The sequence below is a fragment of the Brienomyrus brachyistius genome, chromosome 4 (genome assembly GCF_023856365.1).
Source record: "Brienomyrus brachyistius isolate T26 chromosome 4, BBRACH_0.4, whole genome shotgun sequence".
Taxonomy (NCBI): domain Eukaryota; kingdom Metazoa; phylum Chordata; class Actinopteri; order Osteoglossiformes; family Mormyridae; genus Brienomyrus; species Brienomyrus brachyistius.
In genome coordinates this window covers 41,157,547-41,170,286 of record NC_064536.1, presented here as the reverse complement: position 1 = coordinate 41,170,286, position 12,740 = coordinate 41,157,547, and the positions used below count along the sequence as shown (strand labels likewise).

The 12,740-nt window shown below is 42.5% G+C and overlaps 1 protein-coding gene, 2 long non-coding RNA genes and 1 other non-coding gene across 8 annotated transcripts in view; 2 read left to right on the top strand and 2 right to left on the bottom strand.

Moving 5' to 3' along the window:
• Positions 1 to 12,740, top strand: part of LOC125739764 (uncharacterized) — a 216,646-nt gene that overhangs the window by 110,164 nt on the left and 93,742 nt on the right. The gene's annotated exons all lie outside the window — the stretch shown is intronic.
• LOC125739739 (polymeric immunoglobulin receptor-like) overlaps positions 1 to 12,740 on the bottom strand; it is a 61,817-nt gene that overhangs the window by 26,074 nt on the left and 23,003 nt on the right. The window lies entirely within an intron of this gene.
• LOC125739767 (uncharacterized) overlaps positions 2,748 to 12,740 on the top strand; it is a 54,659-nt gene continuing 44,666 nt past the window's right edge. The window contains exon 1 of the long non-coding RNA XR_007397302.1: positions 2,748 to 2,851. This is a non-coding gene — a long non-coding RNA (uncharacterized LOC125739767). The remainder of the gene's footprint in view (positions 2,852 to 12,740) is intronic.
• Positions 8,428 to 8,500, bottom strand: trnar-acg (transfer RNA arginine (anticodon ACG)). Its single transcript has one exon. It is a non-coding gene; the product is annotated as a tRNA-Arg (tRNA).

The following is a 12,740-nucleotide window of genomic DNA, read 5'->3' as shown; positions in this document are numbered from 1 at the left end:
ACACATGTGACCCAGGCGGAGACTCAAACCCGGGTTCCAGAGGTGCGAGGCAACAGTGCTAACCATTGCACCACCATGCCGCCCCTCATAAATATTCAATTCAATAGAATTTTTTTACACAGTGTCATGACCTGCTCGTACGATACTCCTGTATGCCACACCCCCTTATCATCCTCGTGTGAATTCCTGATTGTTCTCAGCCGTTCTGCGTTTCCGTCCCTTTAGTTCTGTGTATTTAGTCTGTGTGCTAGGCTGTCTCCCCTAGGTCTGTCATTGACGTTCTCATGCTCCCTGTCCTGAGTCTGTCTCTCGTCAATAAGGCTTCCATTGCCTGCTTGCCTGCCCCGACGCAACACACAGCACAAATTTCAGAATGTTACATTGTTTCAAACCGCTCACTGTAGTTTTGCTGCTGCATCTCCGTGGTCTTGTTTTTGGTGGTTTATCATAAGTTTTGATTATTCTATATTTGTTATTGAAAGAAAATGACTTTCTTTTTCCAGTCTTGTTTTCTGTGCTAGCCTCAAGTAGCTAGCCAGAAGCAGATGGGTTACCGCAGGGCAAAGTAGGATGATCAAAGTAAAGTAAACAAAGAAAATAACTACTGCAGTAAAAAAGACCCAAAATGAACAGTGAAAGCTGACTACTTGATTACGACAAATTATCAAAACAATATTTGTACAAGAATTAATCTGTCCCAAGTATTTGATCCATATAAGTGATTCATCGTGATAACCACTGTATGCAAAAATGTGAAATTTGTTAAAATTGAAAAAGTATTCATTATTTCCAAGAACACATCAATTACATCATCATGTAACTAGCAACAGATCTCCATCATCATCTCCAACCTGTAGCTGAGAGTGTGGGGAGGAGCAGGAGAGAGATCTCTACTCAGTACCACTGTAATGAGTGACACTCACCTGTGAGCCCAGCAATGAGAAGAAACAGGAGCATCAGAGGATCCATATGTGTGTGTGTCACTGAGCCCAGATCTGTGGAGACTGACACTCACTTCCTCATCCTCTGTACCTTCACTGTCTCTGTCGTTTCTATTCTCACACACAGCAGGCAGAGTGAAGGGGGAGTGGACACTTTACACAGGAAGTGACAAAACCACAAGGCTGAAAGTTTATCACTTCAGCATGTCATTCTATTATTATTTGTCTATTGAGCAGAAAATAAACTATTAGAAGATAGACTCCTTTATTAATGAAATTAAAATATCAGCATGAATACAGATGATGCATGAATTTCTGTTGATGTGTATTTATGCTATGTTTTTGCTTATATGAAAAGTATATTTGTTTGATCCCCCTGTTGCGTCAAAGATTCCTCTGTTTTCATCATTAGAATAATTATGTAGAATCTAGATCGGATCAAGACAGATTCTAGACCCTAATGCAGGAAGCACACAGTGTAAAGTGAGGTAAACCTTCAACAGCACGTCAGTCCATTGCAGGGCACTGGAAGGTGGAGAAATGCCATGTGAACAGAGGAAGCCTGCAAACTGCACACAGACACAGTTATGGCCACATTCAAAACCAGCACTCAGCAGTGCTGGGATGGCAGATGTATGAGTCAGATATCTAATTCCAGCATACATCAAAGACACAGAGGGACATTGATGAACCACAGCAAGACCAACAGAAGACGGGCTTCTGACAGTAAGGCATCAAAATCCGTCACTGTTTACTGTCGATGTCTCATTGTTCTTAAATGAACTGCAGGTGCAGCCAAAGTGGATTTTTAAAAATTCTTTATCTTGCTTGGTTTCCTGTCATACATGTGAGTCACAGGTATTTTTTGGTAACTTCAAAAGTTAAAGCATGAAATGAAGAACTGTGAGCCCCTGTACATTCTATCAAAGGATATCATCTTTGAGAGAGCTTGTTTGTGCAGTGATACATTTTCTGTGTATTTGTTGTCTGTAAAAAAGAAAACAGTTTGAGGTTCAAAGTTTTTGTCCTGCTGTTACCAGGAATAAATATTTGGAATCTTATAATTTTAGAAACATAATTTCATAGTAAAATAATTGATTGTTGGTCTTTAAGGTGAATCATTCCTGCTCACAGAGTTTAAAATACAAGCAAATGATGCAAATAAGTCTAGTTTTTTTCTGAACTACTATATCCTCATTTTTCTCTTGCAGATGAGCATAGAGCAGCTAAATCATTAGCATGATGTAGAAGATAATTTCAGACAGACACTCATTCTGAAAAGCAGAAATGTCGTCCTACAGGATGTGAGGGTGAGTGTCACAGATCCACCCAACTCCCCTGCTGCTATGGCTCCTGGCCAGGGTGAGCGCCTCTGTCATGACTCCGCCTACCCTCCTCGTTGCCATGGCTCCTGGCCAGGGTGAGCGCCTCTGTCATGACTCCGCCTACCCTCCTCGTTGCCATGGCTCCTGGCCAGGGTGAGCGCCTCTGTCATGACTCCGCCTACCCTCCTCGTTGCCATGGCTCCTGGCCAGGGTGAGCGCCTCTGTCATGACTCCGCCTACCCTCCTCGTTGCCATGGCTCCTGGCCAGGGTGAGCGCCTCTGTCATGACTCCGCCTACCCTCCTCGTTGCCATGGCTCCTGGCCAGGGTGAGCGCCTCTGTCATGACTCCGCCTACCCTCCTCGTTGCCATGGCTCCTGGCCAGGGTGAGCGCCTCTGTCATGACTCCGCCTACCCTCCTCGTTGCCATGACTCCTGGCCAGGGTGAACGCCTCTTCCCTGACTCCGCCCACCTTCCTTTTGATTCAAACAGGTGCAACGGAGGGTGAGCTACGCGGATGAAGAGATCTGTGTATCCAGGGATGGAGAAAGCCGTTCATGGCCTTGTGATGGCTACAGCCACACAGTAAGAACTTAGTTCAGTATTTGTATGCATTTTCTAATTAAATTGCTTTACAGTAGTAATTCATAGGTTTTAGTTGTGTTTTGTCTTTGGTGTTAGGTGTAGTGCGTGTGTGTATATATATTTTGATATTGTAGGGTTGTGTGCAGTGATTGTTTAATCTCTTTGGTTTGTAGTTACTTTGTTTGTAGGGGATGGTCTTTTATTCAGCGTAAAGGTGTGGCTGAGGGCGGAGGTGTCTCAAAAGACAACCCCTGGAGTAGGAGCGAACCATGTGCTGCCATGGCAAGAGGGGGGAGTTGGGGTTTAGCTGTGTTTTGCTTTGTTTAGTTATATGTAGTGCTTATTTGTTTTATCCCTTTTGTGTGTTAATTGGTTTGGCCAAACCGCTATATATGTTCCCTCATGTTACCATACTAGAAAGGTCAGTTTGCTTCAGTTACTGTTTTGCTTTGTAAAATTATGCCATGTTTGTTTTTGTTGGCCTCTTTTATGGGCCCAGTTATTAAGGTTTTGAGTTTGTTATTGTTTGCATTTCGGGGGTCAATAAAGCTCTGTTTCTTTAATTACGTTACTGCTTGGTCCCTCACAGCCTGGATCATGTGTCTCGTGTCGGGATGGTGGCAGCTGACTCGGGTGTGGCATGCCCCTGGGTTTGCCGCAGCTGCTGCCCAATTCTCCGGGAAGTGTATGGTGTGTATGAAATTCAGTGTGGGAAAGGGCACTCCAACCGATCCTGCAGTGACCCCGAGTCCCCAAAGCCCATTCGATCACCTGCAGATGGATTTCATTGAGCTAACGCCATGCAGGGGATATAAGTATTGCTTGGTGATTGTAGATCTGTTTTCCAGATGGGTGGAGGCATTCTCTTGCCGTCGCCCTGATGCTCTGAGCGTGGCTAAATGTCTGCTAAAGGAGGTGATTCTGCGATGGGGCATTCCATCTAAAATCACCACAGACAACGGTCCTGCGTTCATCGCAGAGACCCTGGCTAAATTTCCCCATTTGATGCAAATTGATTTGAAGCATTATTGTGCCTATCACCCCTATCGCGCGCGGGACAGTCCTGAAACATTTCAGCGGTGCAGGCCAATGGTGAGTCGTTACAGGTGAAACGATTGTTTGACTTAAAGCCGAAGATCGTCCGACCGGAGGCGCGATAAGGCGTTTCTATTGTTTCCTCTTTGGGTCACGTGTTTAGAGGCGCGGAGCTTCCATACGGTCCAGCGATTCCCGATTCATCCACAGGGTGGCGACCTTGCACGCATTTGGCGTGACACTCACGCTTTCCGACTTTCATGCTGTTGCAAGATTTGTTATGGTAAATATATATTCTTCCACTTTAAGCCCCAAATTAGCTACATCAAAAGCACTGGGGCAGTTTTCAAACCCAACAGACTGTTTACAAGGTAATAAAACTCTTACATGCATGTAAAGCATTGTGCAGATTTATCCGCAATGAAAATGGCATGTCAGCCAGCTGACGAAAGTAGACATCCCTGTAGCCTGGCGGGCCGGGTTCCGCTCCCGGTATGGCAAAGGCAGGTTTTCACGTCTGCAGCCTGGTAGTTTCCAATATGCCTTAAATGAGAAAACATAAAACTCTTCCTGAAAAGTTTTGCTAATTTGCTCATTTAGTTTCAATCATAATTTTACTTTTAGTTGACTAAATATCATAATTACAGTGAACTAAAACTTCAGTTGATTTAGTCGTCTAAAATTAAAAGTGCTAAGTATAATGTTTAAAGTTTCACTTCGATTTCTGAAAGTCACTATATTCACCATAGGCTCCGGACCCCCCGCGACCCATTAGGATAAGCGGTTTGGAAAATGGATGGGTGGTTGCACTATATTCACCAAGATGAAATGAAAGCAATGTTAACGGATGGTATTAAGGTCTGACTGTGCAGTAAACAAATACACAGATTTCTCTCCTATTTGAAACACAAACTTGTGTTTGATTACCCCGGAAACTGAGAACTGTAAAATCTCTAGTGCCATTAGTGCTAAATTAAATCACTTCAAAATGCGTAGGCTATAATGCCACCAGGCCTGTTCTCTCTGAATATTAAAACAGAAATATTTAAATAAATATTTGAAGATGGAGGCGGCATGGTGGTTAGCACTGTTGCCTCACACCTCTGGGACCCGGGTTCGTGTCCTCCTGGGTCGCATGTGTGTGGAATTTGCACGTTCTCCCCATGTCGTCTTGGGGTTTCCGTGGCTAATTGGAGTTTCTAAATTGCCCGTGGGTGCGCATGCGTGTGTGTGAATGGTTTGTGAGTGTGCCCTGCGATGGGCTGGCCCCCCATCCTGGGTTGTTCCCTGCCTCGTGCCCATTGCTTCCGGGATAGGCTCCGGACCCCCCGCGACCCGATAGGATGAGCGGTTTGGAAAATGGATGGATGGATGGATGAAATGCAGCCCTACTTTTATTTAGTAAATGAGAAAACTTTATGCATATATGTTCAGTTCTACGTCACATGACAAATATTGTCGAAAACTTTTTGAATTGTACTGAATTAATTTGATTTGCCAGTCAGTTATTGATTAGATGCAGTGTTCATACAACTAATAGGTTATTTAAATATATGTCATACTAAATAGTTAGACATTATGATCTTCCAGACCTTTGCTTCTAGAAAATTTCTCTAACTTCAAATTTTAGTTGAATATCCCTGTATGCGAACTACATTAGTTCTGATTGTATATCTCGTCTCCGGCAAACATTTTCGTCTCGTTTTTATTCGTTGACGAAAGTGTCAATACCCTTCGTCACAGTCTTAGGCCTCGCGAAATAATTTTTATTTAGTTATCCTCTCTTTTTATTCTGAAAATAAAGGTCGTTGATGATAACCATGGCGAATATTTTTCGTCAACAAAATTAACACTGCTGAAAATACAGATAAGTCATCAGATATCATTCAGGCGGTCCTCTTCATTAACTGCCGTTTCACACGGGATTTTTGATCGAAATGCATGTGAAGATTTGTCTGTTTAGTTTACCCTAAACTGGGATATATAGAACCAAAGCGGCCATTTTCGTCACCTTCTCACACATTTTGTTCAGAGAAAAACGTACTAATTACACATTCAGAGTTTTTTTACATGTTTACAAACCCGAAGGAAAGAAAAAAAACAAAGAGCAAACAACTGAAACCCAATCGCATCCACTATTACAAATCTGACTGCGCGGATTCTGAATACACATTCGCAGATTATTGTACACATTCGCAAATCTCAGCAGATATTTAGAGATTCGTACGCAAATTTACAAGTGTAATAACGCACACACGAATTGAGATACCATTACACAACTCTCCGCACACATTTGATACTAATTTTGCAACAACAATAATAGCCCCAGGAGCAAAGAAATTGAAACTACTTAGATAACAACAGTGCTTCAAGGCGAGGGCCAGCACCGGGCCCCATATATGGGAATAGAACAAACGATCGGGCCTTCGTGAAATAAAACGCTTAAAACACTTGCACAAAAATGCCCAAACATAGTCTAGGTATAATCCAGATAGTTAGGAGATGCCAGCCAAACCCAAAACTGTTTCTTACTTACACGGATAAACAAACTCGAGTTGTTAACAAACTAGGGCTGACAGATGTCAACGTGACATTCCCTTATTAAAAGCAGTGTGAAGACTGCTGCTGTGTTCCCAGTCAAACACATTATTTTATATTTTATAAGCTCGGACCCTTTGGAAAATTGATATAAATCTTGTTTTGATCGGCTGAACGACGGCGACACGTCACCAGCCTTCCCAACGCCACCGCCAATTAAGTGTCTAAAACAGCAAAATTAAAGCATAAAAAGCTGGCTTACCTTGTTTTAATAGTAGTTTTTCCGATTAATTCGATCCCTGGCTTTGTATCCGAAGTGTTAAAAGTAATTCCCCGCATACCCCCCCGCATATCCTCCCTGGCGCCATGAAGATGTTGTGCAGCAAAAGTTTAAAACAAGTTGGGGCCTGTTATACCTCACTGTTAACGTTTGTTTTCTTGTTTAAGGAGCTGCTGGTCCCCGTGTTTAGAAGATGGTTAGCTGAAAAAGCCTTGCCATTCAGGGTGCGCCGATCATACTGTCCCCACACCACCTTATTTTATTCCGGCCCCGAGTTGATTCGCGTGGACGCGCATTGCACGTGCTGAAACCCTACTGTTGAATGATCCATCGGAGGTGAGGCGGGCCTATAACTAAATAACCTGTAACTTAGATCATTTTGAATAACTGAGTCACCTGTAGTCGGCATTTTGTTGCTTATCACAAGCAAGACGATTAATGAAATTATCTTGAATACCTATGAAAACATAAATTTGTATTTTTTTACTGATGTAACAGGTCTGTAATGGTTTAATCCAACTCCTGAATGATTAAGATCCTAGCTAGTGCAGTAACACTAATACAGCATGTGGCGAATAGAAATGTATTTTTTCTCTCTGTTTCTGGCTGTTCTAGTAACGAATATAAAATTTGAACAACATGAAGATACTCCTGTGCTGTACACACGCATGCCCCTGTGCTGCACACAGGCATGTCCCTCTGCTGCACACACGCATGTCCCTGTGCTGCACACACGCATGTCCCTCTGCTGTACACATGCACATATTAAGTAAATCCAGATAACTGAGAACACCTGCTTCATGGAATAACCCCCCATTTTGTGTTAATCCAGATAACTGAGAACACCTGCTTCATGGAATAACCCCCCCATTTTGTGTTAATCCAGCTAACTGAGAACACCTGCTTCATGGAATAACCCCCCCATTTTGTGTTAATCCAGATAACTGAGAACACCTGCTTCATGGAATAACCCCCCCATTTTGTGTTAATCCAGCTAACTGAGAACACCTGCTTCATGGAATAACCCCCTTCTTCCCCTGTCTCTCTTATTACATAATTGACTACAAATGCTTGATTTCCTCAAAGACCAAATTTAACAGTGATTTCTCTAAAAATGCTTTGCAATATATTGATAATTCCTGACCTGTTCAGGAAAAATTAGACTCATGTCCTATCCCTGTCATAATTATGATGCACACATCACTGAAATATAAGGAAACCGTACTAGGAGTAAGACTTATCTTCAAGGTATAACCGAAATCATTAATTTAAAAACAATCAATAGAAAGTCAACTAACCAAATCTGTGAAGGACTTGGAAAATACGCAACACTTTGCAAATATGCCTTATCATAATCTCTGCACTGTCCCGGTTCTGTCCAGTGCGGGGCTCAACAAGTGACACAAAGAGAAAAGGATTAAACGCATTACGTGGATTAAACGTTTCACCACGGGTAAGATATTTTTTTTCTGTATAAATTGCATTTCGTAACCAACAAAAGTTATAAAGATCAGTTGCAGGGGTGCAGTCAACGATAAGTACAATTCCCATACCGGGAGTCGAACCCAGGCGAAAACCAGGAATCCTAACCGCTAGACCATATGGGACACCATGCAGCCTGCCTCTTGTGAGCTCCCTGTCTGCAGCTGATGCGAGGAAGCCAAGACGTTGGTAGCATGGAGCGGCTAAAGCAGAAGGCATTAGAGTAAAGGAAAGAAATGGCCGAGCCAGCCAGGAGTCGAACCTAGAATCTTCTGATCCGTAGTCAGACGCGTTATCCATTATGCCACTGGCCCACAGCATGGAAGGACAAACAAGTAACACAAAGAGAAAAGGATTAAATGCATTTGCATCCAGATCTTTCTTGTGTCGATTTCACACTTCAGATGACTTTCAAGTATTTCTTAAAAACAGATTCTTCCTCTCAGTATCAAATAATGTTACAAGAAATTTCATCTTTTTAAGTAGCAATAATGCTTATGAGAATGACAGATGGAAAATCAACTAAAAGTAAATGCTACAGTCTGAAAATACGGAATGCTTCCCAAATCTGTCTGTCATCTATGTTCCTTTTGCCAGCCTCCTTTCGGCTTTAGTGCAACAAATGTTTCAGCCCTCTATTGGCCAGTTGAAGAAGTGTTTCAACTAAATGTTTTACAACGGTCTCGACCGATTGGCCAAGCGAGGCGACTGGCCCCGTGTGGTTGGCCAGTGAAACAAGGACCCGCCTGCCCCGCTGGTGTTGTAGCACGGACATTCCCTTCGCATCGGTGACGTTTTTGGCTTCGCATCCAGCATCCTAGACAATGCTCACATTTATGGCCGAAAAACTGCTAAATTTCAGCAAAATCTCTTGTATTTTGTATTCATTTCATTTTGTGTGTCTGATCTGAAGTGTCGGGGACAGTGTTTTTCAGGGGTAACCTGGCACGGCATCACAACCTATGACTGGAGAAATCGGCGCTGAGATTATTCTTTAGCTTGGCTTAAAAATACTAAAAATTTTATAAATATTGTGACACCAAAGTGTGGCAAAGTCACGTGTAAGGTGACAGCCAAGTGAGAGGTCCACTTCAGTTGTATGTAATGACTGGTCAGTATTTCCAGCATGATTGTTAGACTTCCCAGGAAGAGCATTTTTGCTGCCTTAGCACAGTGACACGATCAGTTGCAGGGGTGCAGTCAACGATAAGTACAATTCCCATACTGGGAGTCGAACCCGGGCCACCAGGGTGAAAACCAGGAATCCTAAACACTAGACCATATGGGACACAATGTCGCCTGTGTTTTGCATCTAGTTGTTCCTGGATTCTGTAGCCCGTCATAATTTCCATCAAACTCTGCACCTGTCATGCCCTGCTCGTACGCTCCTCGTGTGTGCCACGGCCCCTGATTACCCACATGTGCTTCCCTGATCGTCTCCACCTGTGTCCGATTACTTTGATCAGTCTTGTCCTATTTAAGTACTAGTCTTGCTTGTCTCTCTTGTCCGTCATTGTGGTTAGGTGATGTTTCTTGGCGTTTGGTGTTCCCTGCTCCCAATTCCCGCATTAAACCCCGACTTTTGCCCTGATTTCGACCTGTTTGCCTGTTCCTTGCCCGCCTACCCGCACGATCGCCGCTCAGCCCGCCCGTGATCGTGACAGCACCTCTGCCGTACACCAAAGTATTTCATTTCCCGCAATATTTGTTAAGTTCGTCGCTACGAGTCAGTACAAGCTGCAACTCTCTGTCATTAGCACGCTCTGGCTCTGACGTCACGCACAGCCTGCAAACGACCCGGAAAACGAGGATCCGGGAGGCTTGTGTCACGGTTAATCGCGGGCAGAGCGGCGATCGTGCGGGCAAGCGGGGAATCAGGAAGCAAGCAGGCAGGATTCGGGGCAAACGGGGATTTATTAACAGGAATCGGGGAAGGAGACATCAGACACTGACTAACATCAATGACGGACAAAGGACTCGGGTAAGACACGGACTGAAATACACAGGACTGATTGAAAATAAGCCGACACAGCTGGGTACAATCCGGGAAACACACGTGGGTAAGCAGGGGGCGTGGCACACAGGAGGAGCCGACGAGCAGGGCATGACAGCTTGTATATTTCAAATTTTATTATGTAGTTTATATTTGTAATGGCTCAGACAAAATATTACAATGTCAAGTATGCTAGTAACTGATTTTCTTGACATCTCAGTTAAACTTTGGAGTTATGGTAGCTGTTAGCAAGTTAGCCAATGGTAGCTTAAACGACGTAAATTAGACACATTTCCACTTATTGCAGAGCTTCTCCGGTGAACCAGCTAGCTTTAGCTTGTAAAGTTTCAAGTTTCTCATGTGGGTTTGAAACACCTTGCAGAGACCGTCACTCAAGCTGCTCACACGACATTAACACCAAAGGCATATTAAAATGGAAGTTCAAGCTGGAAGATGCTTATTGGGCTTTTTATTAAGACAGCGGGGTGATGGAGCTGTGCTGTAGGTCAAACGTGTTCCTTTTTTGTGCTTTTACAGACGCTCCCCTCCAAATACTGAGCAGGTTCTGTGCCCATACCGATTTCTTAAAGAAATGATTGACCACAGAAAGTTTGTCATGTCCTGCTGTTTGTTTGCTTTTCATTTTGTCTCTTGTGTATTTTTGTTTTTTATAGGCCAACATATTTTATTTATTTATAAACACCTTTGCTACTTGTTGTGTAAAACATTAAACATTTGAAAAATTATTTGATTTTCTTTGTTGCTTTTTCTCATCCATCTTTAAGTACTGTTTGGTTCATCATGACATTTATAAATTGTATTACATATAAAGGTTCACACACTGATAGGGGTATTAGTAATATATGGCAGTCAATGTTGTCCATAAGACCACATTGTAAAAATGTGTGTCAGTGTATAAAAACACAAATGATTTTCTCACTGTCACTGTTTTGATTACGGGTACAGATATGGTGGTACTGCAATATGTCAGTATATCTGCAGACTTTGTCAGTCTATCATGCAGCTGTAATGATAGAATTAGAACATTTCTGTGTACTGCTACCACATAGTGGACAAATAAAATATTGCAATCAATTCTAAAATCAGTCAGTCAGCCCAGATGTCTTTACAGGCAGTCCCCGAGTTAAGGAGGCCGACTTATGGACAGCTCATACTTACGATCGGACTGCCATGAAGCCTTTTATATAAAAAATTTGGGCTAAATACAATGGTTTGTAATAACAAAACAGATGCGCCATTAGTGACACTCCCAGGGGGTTCATTAGTTTCAAGAGAAAGAGGTTACCACCTTGAAAGTAGGTGGCTACCATTGTTCAGGGAAACTCGACACGCAAACTCCGAGACATGTGACGTAAACCAATTTCAGGGGGTTGTAGGGGTCCTTCTGAGGAAATTTTGAAATGTAGAACCTTTAATATTCCCTTTTTCAGGCATCTTAGAGGCCTCATTCCAACAAATTTTACTGACACAAACTTTCATCATACAGTAGTAGTACTAAGTAGTAGTAGCAGTCTGTTACTGAGGACACCAAATGTATCTCATTCTTAGATTATGTTGATTAATGATTGATGTACTGGTCAGTTGCAGTGCTCAATTATCAAGTAATGGATTCATCAACAAGAGGTCAGCTTACCAGTATCTGAAATAAGACTTTTAACCATTAACCAATCATTAAAAAAAATAAAGTTAACATAACAAAGGAAATTATGTCTATGACTTCATTCATTTATTTATTTCACACCCTATTAGACATGTTAAAGGAACCTACAACTGTCTGAATGTAGCTTCTTCATTCAGTAAATTCAGTGGTCTCCTAAATCAAAATAATTCCATAATCCTACCAGGTACACACATGTCATGCCCATGAAATACTAGTACTTATGAAAAAAACAACCACTCCAAGTTACCAACTAAAAGTCTCTTTCAAAATACAATGCCTCTGAGCCAAACTGATGTAGGTTCATAATTGGTATAAAAACTGTCAGAATGGGTTAACTTGGAACACGTGTTAATGTTTGTAAACAAGCTCGGCTGATCGTGACGTCATCGCTGTACATTATATGGCTAGTAATGGTAGCTAGCCTACACACACAACTAGATCAGCGAGTTCAGATGCTCCAGCATTTTGTCGTTTTTTTGTCAGAATATTTCACTTTGGAAATAAGCTGTCGGCCTTAGCTTTCGAACAAAATCAGTGTCATGCAATATCTCCCCATATTTTTCACCAATTTTACGCCGATGTTGGCTCGAACGAACGAAGATATCGATCATCTGCTGCTGGTCTGATCCATGTGCATCTGTACTGTGTGAATAAGTCGACGAGTCGAGTTGTATGTCAATGCAATGCATGCGGCAACCGAAGCGACGACACCGGGATGAAATAGTATAGTGTTACGCCATGCTGGTCTCACTTTATTAAGTATTAAACTCACCTTCAGTTCCTGCTTCGCTTTCTAGACGCCATTTTGTCCACTTGCCTCAATCAGCCAATCAGAAAACGCAGAATAAAAGCTTGCCAAAAATAGCCAATCAAAACGAAG